The sequence below is a fragment of the Talpa occidentalis genome, unplaced genomic scaffold (assembly GCF_014898055.3).
Source record: "Talpa occidentalis isolate TD23 unplaced genomic scaffold, MPIMG_talOcc4v2.1 talOcc4.6, whole genome shotgun sequence".
NCBI classification, from domain to species: domain Eukaryota; kingdom Metazoa; phylum Chordata; class Mammalia; order Eulipotyphla; family Talpidae; genus Talpa; species Talpa occidentalis.
In genome coordinates, this window is record NW_023604972.1 from 111,941,103 (window position 1) to 111,949,446 (window position 8,344).

At 44.3% G+C, this 8,344-nt stretch overlaps 1 pseudogene; it reads right to left on the reverse strand.

Moving 5' to 3' along the window:
• Positions 1–6,875: 6,875 nt before the first annotated feature.
• On the reverse strand, positions 6,876–8,041 carry LOC119261134 (ADP/ATP translocase 2-like; annotated as a pseudogene).
• Positions 8,042–8,344: the final 303 nt, after the last annotated feature.

The following is an 8,344-nucleotide window of genomic DNA, read 5'->3' on the forward strand; positions in this document are numbered from 1 at the left end:
GGGGAATCAGGAGACCCGTCTGGCATGACCAATCTAGACTGAGACCCTATTACAGCGCTACCCCAATATAAAACCCCAGGTGCTTGCCAGGCCTGCCCAACAAAGTGGCACCAACTGAGAGGAAATAACAGGAACCTATTGTCTCATGGTCTGGAGACCACAAACACGGCATGGAAGTGTTGGCAGGGCTTTTTTCCGCTTGAGGGCTGTGAGGAAGAATCATTTCAGGCCTCTGTCCTTGGCATGGCCATGGCTATCTTGCTGTTGCATAGCATCTCCCTGTGTGTGTCTCCGTGTCTAAATTTCTCCTTTAAGTATTGACACCAGTCATATTGGATTAGGGCCTACCTCCATGACCTCATTTTTAACTTAATTACCTCTGTAAATACCCTATCCCCCAATAAGGTCACATGCTGAGGTTCTGGGTGTTTAACACTTCAATAAATGAATGTGGGGGAGACACAACTCAGCTCATAACTCGAGGCTACTTCGGCTTTGGTTTCTCATCTGTAGAGCTCTTTAAAGGCTCTTTCAAGCTCAGCTTTCCAAGATTTGCTCAGCCCTTTCAAAGCTGCCAAGCCTGCCCTCCCTATTCACAGAACTATAAATATAAGAATTTTCCCTTCCCTGGCCTGCCAGCCAGTCCAGGAGGGAGGGAAACAAGTGGGGAAATGCTAAAGGGTGGAGTTTTCCTTTAACCTTTTGTCATTTGCACGAGTTCCACAATGGGACAAACATTTAGGGCGTGGTGAACTGGGGGTCCTGACATCCTAAGGCAAATAAGCAAACTCAAGGACATTTGTTCCTTTCCAAATCCTGAGGTTTTATGTGCTCCAACTATAGATGACAAAATTGTTCCAGGAGAGCTGCAGTGTTTTGTTCTTCCAGCCAATTCATTAGCAACAGAACGGTTGCTGGGCTGTCATCCAGCCGGCTGACATCAGTCCCCATAAAGAAGGACAGAGCTGGAACTGGGTCAGGGCAGCCAATAGGGATCTGGAGGGCTCAGATGTACTGATGTTGGGGGAGAGAGAAGAGGGGAGAGGGAATGGGAAAGAAGGAGAGGAGAGGAAAGAATAGACGGGGAGGAAAGGAGGGGGGCAGGAAGGGAGGAAGGAAAGAAAAGTTTATAGAACTAAAGAGGTCACCCAGTTCTTTAAGGAACTCAGATGGGAAGGTAGGAAGGAGGGGGACTAGGTAAGGTGATAGCACAAATTAGTGTCTGGCGAGCATCACCTTCAGTGAGTATTTGAAAAAAATTGTTTAACCTATAAATAAAAGTCATCGGTTTTAAGAACCTACGCTAAGAGCATGTGTGCAAAAAGAAACCTATATAAGGAAGCTGAGCTGGACTATAGTTACAGGAGGCCCAGGAGCAGCCAGCCCACTTCCTTTCTTTGTGCCTTTTTTATTCATCTCTAAATGTGGAGATGGTAATACAATTGCACCCTTCTCCACTTAAAAATACTTTTCTTCTGAATCACCTGACAATTCTCTTTCCCCTGCACAGTGCTTATATCCATTAAGAGATCTCCCAGAGCCACTTCATCTGTCTAGTAGGTCTCTCTGGAAGCTTCCAGCACTCCAGATGCTGAATGCTGTCACATAGCTCAGTCACTGACCCCTCATTGTGCTCCTTGTCTTAATAAAGTGCCAAACCTTTACATTTAAGCTGTGTTTTATTAGGAGCTTCCTTAATTTTCTTTCCATAGCATTTCTCCATTCCTACTCTTGGGCTCTCCTCCCAGTTTTTATGATACTACAGAGTGAGCTTGGGATGCTGTTTTATGGCCTTTGAAAGGCCTGGATGTTACATATGTCCACCTCTTACCTTCTGTTTCTGTTTTACCTCATGCAGCAGGGCAGGGGAGGGGAAAAAACACCCTTGTGGTCCCACTTCCAGCTTCTTGGGGGCAGAGCCTGTACCTGAAGGGGCAGGCACATTCCTGGGTATGCAGCAGCTGAAGGAGGAGTCTCTGCAGAAAGAAAGCCAGACACCGAGGAGCTCATTATAAAGGAAGAGGCTGGAATTATGTGGAAGGACAATGAATTATATACATATAATTATATCTTCAACCACTTGCTGTCATTCACGCCCATTTCCCAACCAGGTTACCCTTGACTTAAATATTTCAAAATGCTACCTTCACCATCTCTCCCCAGTTGTATTCTTGGATACTGACTCCTAGTCCTCCCAATTAAATTGGACTTTTGAATACTAAACCTGGCCCTGCCTCTTTAGAAATCATATCCATTTGTTTATTGATCCATTCATTCATTCAACAGCAAGGACTGGGTATCTCCCATCACCAAGCATCGTGCTCAGTCTGGGGATACACTGAGCACTAGATAGGCAAGAGTTCCTGCAACCCATCAGGACTCTGGATTTGGGCAGATTTTGACATTTTGAACTTACAGGAACCATGCTTCCCTTCCAAGGAGGAAGTTGGTTTCCTTGTTAGCACAGATATCTGCCAAATCCCTGTACTCAACCAAAATTCTAATTCCAGCTTCTCCTGGTGCTTCCTGACTCTGAAGTCCAGCATGATAGCCCTTTTGCTTGGAGTTTTCACTCAAATTCAGAAGCATGGACAACACACTGTACACCACATATATAGATAAATAGTGGACCTGTGGACCCATGGAGCTCTAAGATGTTGTTTCTGTGGAATCCCTGTCCCATTTGTTACCTTTTGGGTCTACCCTCAGTCTGACCTCCTCTGGTCTGTGATAGAATTCCTAAAAACTCAGAATATCTGAGACCCCCATCTGTGACAAATGAAAGTGAGAGCCAAAGGGGAACATTTAGCTGTTTCCCTTCTGAATCAGTCCAGTGTGATTGAATTGTCAAAATAGTGTCTGGTGGCAGCAGCCCTATCAGGCCCCCCACCCAGCATAAGCCCTCAGCCACCCTTGCTGCTTGTCTTCGTCAGGCCAGGGGGAGGTGGTTACTGTGCAGTAGTGTTCAAAGGAAGGCAAGTAGGCCACAGCCTGCCCCTAAGACGTAGTCGGGCTCATCGAGTAGTCCTACCCCAAATGCTTAGCCTGAATCTAATTTCAAGGAGATAATCAGGCATCCCAACTAGATTCAGACTGCCTACAAAACAATTGTCATGGATTCCTTAAAAATATCAGCATCAAGGAAGATTTTTTTTAAATACTCTTTTTTAAAAAAGATTTATTTGTTTCATGCATACAAGAACTGGGGTGTAGACCAGAGGTATGGGGTGGGGGTGTGTGAGAGGATTCACCAGAGAGAGTGGGGAGCAGAACAGGCAGATCTACTGAAACACACTAAGGGGAGTAGCAGGAGAGACAGGAGAGGTCTGCTGTGCCATGTGGGTTCTCCCTGACCGGCTAGGGAATTGAACTCGTGCTGCTGTGGCTGGAGATAGCTTGATAGCACTGTCTTTAACCCCTGCGACACTAGGGAGGCCCAAAGATTTTTTTTTAAGCAAGAGGTTTTTTTTTTTTAATTGAAGAGACATGACAATGACATGTGATGCACTTGGTTGGATTCTGAATTGAAAAAAAAAAATGTTGCCATAAAGGACATTATAGGAACAATTGCAGAAAGGTGGTGTGTGTGTGTGTGTGTGTGTGTGTGTGTGTGTGTGTAGAAAGAAAAAGAAAGAAAACCAAATGTGACAAAATGCTAACAATGAATCTAAGTGAAGGTAGGAGTCTATTATTCACTGGTGTTTTCTCTACTTTGTTGTAGGGCTTTTTCAAAATAGCAGGTTTATAGTTATGTAAGTCAGTAGTCACCAATGGGTAAATGGATAATAAGAGGAAGAAGAGAACAGAGAGCAGCTGACTGTCAGGAGTTAGTTGATGCCGTATAGCCCCAGACAATTTCTGGACTAGATTCTCATCCCAGGGAAAAGTTGGCACCAGATAAAATACTAGGCAAGCAAATTGGAGGGAACCTATAGCTTAGTACACACCTGAAAACCTCAGGTCAGCCCCACCATCTGGGGACCAGATGTAGGGGTAACAGACAAATTCCAGATCCACTAATAAGCAAAAAATTCCCAATAATGCCATGTGAGACCTTTAAAGGCTGAGCACCAGGAAAAGCTGAATGATCTAGTTCTTGGCCATTATTACAGAGCCCAGACAGGAATGAAGCCAGCAGGTACTGACAACTCTGCCTATTGCCAGAGGAGCCCAAAAGTCTAAAGGGGGAGTGTCAGGGTGGGGGGTGGGGTGGAAGGCTCATCAGAAGACAGAGACCTGTGTTCTATTTGCTCTTAAGTAGATAAACTTTGCATTGCCAGATTAAGTTACTGATTAAGTCCACAGATGTCACCCTAATTTCCCTTTTCCCATTTCTTCTGTCTACTATTCTCCACTTTTAATCCCATCAGGCTGTCTCTGTTTCTCTCTGGTTTTATGACATTATGATGTGTGGAAAACATTGGAAGACCTCTCTAATGTCTTAAAATGCTTCTTTACAAAGAAGTAGGGGAAAAAAAAACTATCAAAATTGGTTTGGGATTCAATGGTGTGACATGTGGTTTCCAAAAGTCAGGGAGCTGAGTGCTAAAGTGACTAGCTTTCAAGCCCTTCAGAAATGTCATCTTCTGTTTTTACCTTCTGTTTTCCAGTTTCCCTTAAAGGAATTGCTGATGTCTCCTTCCTGACTCTTTTAATTTCAGCTGTCCTGAGCAGAGATTCCCAAATACTGGACAGACTGGCAGTACAGTTCTCTCCTCTCTGGTGCTCAGAGTTTTCTCCCCCTGTCGGTGGAGATGTACAGTGTGGGAGGTCAGCCAGGGGTTGGTGCATTGGAGCCAGCCAAGGACTCTGCTCACTTTCCACCATGTGGCTCAGTAACAAAGCCACCATGACAAATATTGCCAAAACCATGTGTTCGGAGCCAGGAGTAGATGAATTCCTGGTGTGAGTAAGAAAAACAGGAACCACGTTTGCTACAACTGTGATGAACAAGCAGGATTCAGCTGGGAGAAAGCTCCTCTTGAGAAACTCTAATATTTGCAGAAGTGGATTCAAGCAAACTCCAGTGGTTTTCAGTCTCGATCTCTTTTTCATTCACTCTTGCTCCTGGTTTCATTCTTTTTGTTCGCTCTGTTTATGTTTTCTTTCTTTGAGCAGCAAGTCCTTGTATTCAAAACATAAATTTTAGACGAGAACCAATGTCCAAAAAAGACTACCCTGTCCAATTTTTTACGGTAACCATGGACCTATGTAGCCTTACCCCAGACACCCAGGAATATTTTCAGGTTATTGTTCGCACTCCACTGCAGCCAAGACTTAAAAACCATCCTTTGTCTCTCTCTTCCCCATTCAGAGAAAGTATGGTATCTTCTCTCACCAAGCCCTCTCACGTGTTTCGCAAACAATAATAGCCCTACTCCTCCCAGAGCTCTTTTTGCTTCAATACTATAGACCAAATACTTCATCAGATGAAGCTTGTATTTCTTTCCTAAAAGCCTAAAACATGTTGAAGGATGGAGTGCTCAAAAAATATTCAGGTAGGATTTTTCCAAAATGTTCAGAGCAGACGTTGCAACATGACATGGAGCTATGGCCAATGGAGGGCCTACAGGCTTCCAGAGAAACTATTATCATTACTTTAAAGAACAAAAATTACCCGCACTGAGGGGCATCTCCAGAAATTAATTTTAATCAAAGAAACCTATCTTAAGATAGGGCAAACAACTAGATCACCTGGTTTTGTCATTCTCATCATGTAACAGACCCCTCCTCTCTCATTGATACCCCAGGCCCCTCTCTAGCTCATGAGAACAAGAATATACACCCCCAGACTGCCCCATTTATTCTGGAATTTCAACCATGTCAATTCTACATACATATGTATATTTGTTCTTTTTCTCCTATTAACCTGTCTGCAGTTGTTTGTTTGATCAACTCAAAAAGAACACAGCGGGCTGGGGAATTTTTCCTCCATGTCCTGAATGTGTCTTTTAACGGAAAAGGAGTCTAATGATAACTCATCATATCTTTCCAAACAGTGCATTGACCTGAACTTAATGTATTTTATCCTACTGGAAAAATAGAGGTGTGCCCACAAAGTTAGAGTGCCACAAGACTTCCTTAACCTCCTTCACCAGTGGGAAGTCCCCAGGGTATAGCTACCCTCACAAGGATCTATTGCATGGGCTTTATGTGAGTTCAACATTTTGAATCCAATTGAAGTTACTTCATTTTTTCTGATTGTTACACTCTGAATCAGCTGCTGACGTTTCCTGCCATTAAGTCTAGTTATGTTTTCATCTATAACCTCAAACATCATGGGATAGATAACTGTGGGAAAGTATGTCACTGAAGTAATGGAAAATTCCCAAATGTGAGAACAGCATGGCAACCTATGGTGGGAAAGGCAACTAAACCATTTATATTGCATCAGCTGTCACAATAGCAAGGACTCTTGGGTGGAAAATGTTTATTTTATAGAAGGACCAGTCATCCCAAAGAACAATGTGTTTTTAGCCATTCATTCCAAATTTGTTTGGCTCACTTCTCAGCTACTTAGTTTTTTCTCACCTTATTTCATTAATAGAGTATATTCGCCAGTAAAAATGATGCACACTTCTTTTTTTTTTACAGGCATGTTTCATTTCCTCAAGTTCGTTATTTATCAGGAGTGACTTAATAAAAAATATAATTCAGTCTCACCATAATCATCAAAACAGCTTTTGTTTTTAATCTTCAAAACAGCTTTATGAGAAAACTGGTCAGATGAATATTATTGCTTCCCATTTTTAACCTGTAATAGTTGCCACTGATAAAACAGACAGCCAACAATCTGTCAAGAATGCTCAAGATAGTTATAGAACACAACATGCAGGCTCCCAGCGAGGGGACAGTGGGGGGATCAGGAAGACAATTTATGTGAACTTCTTGATTTTATCATACAAGACAAGCACAAATGCACAAAATGCACCACCCATGCCCCTGAGAACACTGAACCAAGCACCATTGAAAAATGCTTGGTTCTTTCATCAAGGCGATCTTCCTCCAGCTGTCGACCATGCCGAGTTATCTGCTCATTGGCATACTGCCTGCATCATCCTGCCTGTATCATCTTGCCACAACGCTGTGCGGTGTGAAAAGGAAGCCAGCCCAGCCAGGGTGGGCGCGACTGTGCGATCGATCATCAGGCTGACCAAGATGTGTGTGGTCTTGGGGTGTGGAAGCATTCCCTTTGTAGTGCCATAGATACCGAAGTAGGCAGCTCGTAGATCATAATACCTTAAACCCACATGTGAAAGCCTTGGTATAGGCCCCCCTTTTTTAAGATTTATTTATTTTTATACAAGAGCTGGGGTACAGGCCAGAGGCTTGGGAGGGTGTGAGGATTCACCAGAGACAGAATGGAGAGCAGAACAGGCAGACGGACCGAAAGCACTGCTGAAGGGAGCAGTGGGCGAGACAGGAGAGGTTTGCTGGCCATGTGGGAATCTCCCTGGCCGGCCAGGAATCGAACCTGCTGCAGAGGCTGCAGACAGCTTCACAGCGCTGTGCTCAACCCACTGCGCCACCAGGGGAGGTCCAGATTTGGAGATCTCAATCCGGCAGTCAGGGAGGCTTTTGAATTCCCTTTCAGCCCTTAGACCCGAACAGGCAAAAAAAAAAAAAAAAAAAAAAAAAAAAACAGCAGGATGTGGCCCCACTGGTACCACAGGATGCCAGATATCCTGCAAAGTATTGCCCAAACTGGGTTCTTCTTTGAGCAGCAAAGTAACTTGTCCACACCACCCGGGAGGATCTGCTTATGTTTATTTTTGAAGGCAAAACTGAGCTCCTGGGTGGGGAAGTATCTGATGACATTGGCCAGGTTACACGCCAGAAGGACAGGACTCCCTGTTCCTTGGGGACAGGAGCCATACAGTCTACAATCTTGTATTGCTTATTTGTGTGATTTGCTTGCTGGCATGCTGCACCTGAAGCAGGACCTGACCTGCTTGGTGGGTGCTAGTGCAATCTTGCAAATGGCCATGGCCACTCCATCTGCCAGGAAGTCCTTGGCAAAGGACACAGTGGTATCTGTCATGTTGAAAGAGGAAGCAGGCTTAAGGGGGATTTGATGAGGAACCAGCTTGCACTCCTGGGTTCTGGGATATACACTCTTGGTTTGCAAATAGAGATGATCATGTGTCTCTTACTCTTATCCTCACCTCTAGTTCCCATCAATGTACCTGCTGGATGTCCCCAGAGAGCATCTTACCTGGACTCATCAAAAAGGTCAGAACGGCCATGTGCTGCCATCTCTGTCTTCTTCTGTCCTATCCTCTTAGTAATGTCAACCACTCACAGCTGTGTGAAGTTATCTCCAGGCTGCCTCCAGGGTTCCTGG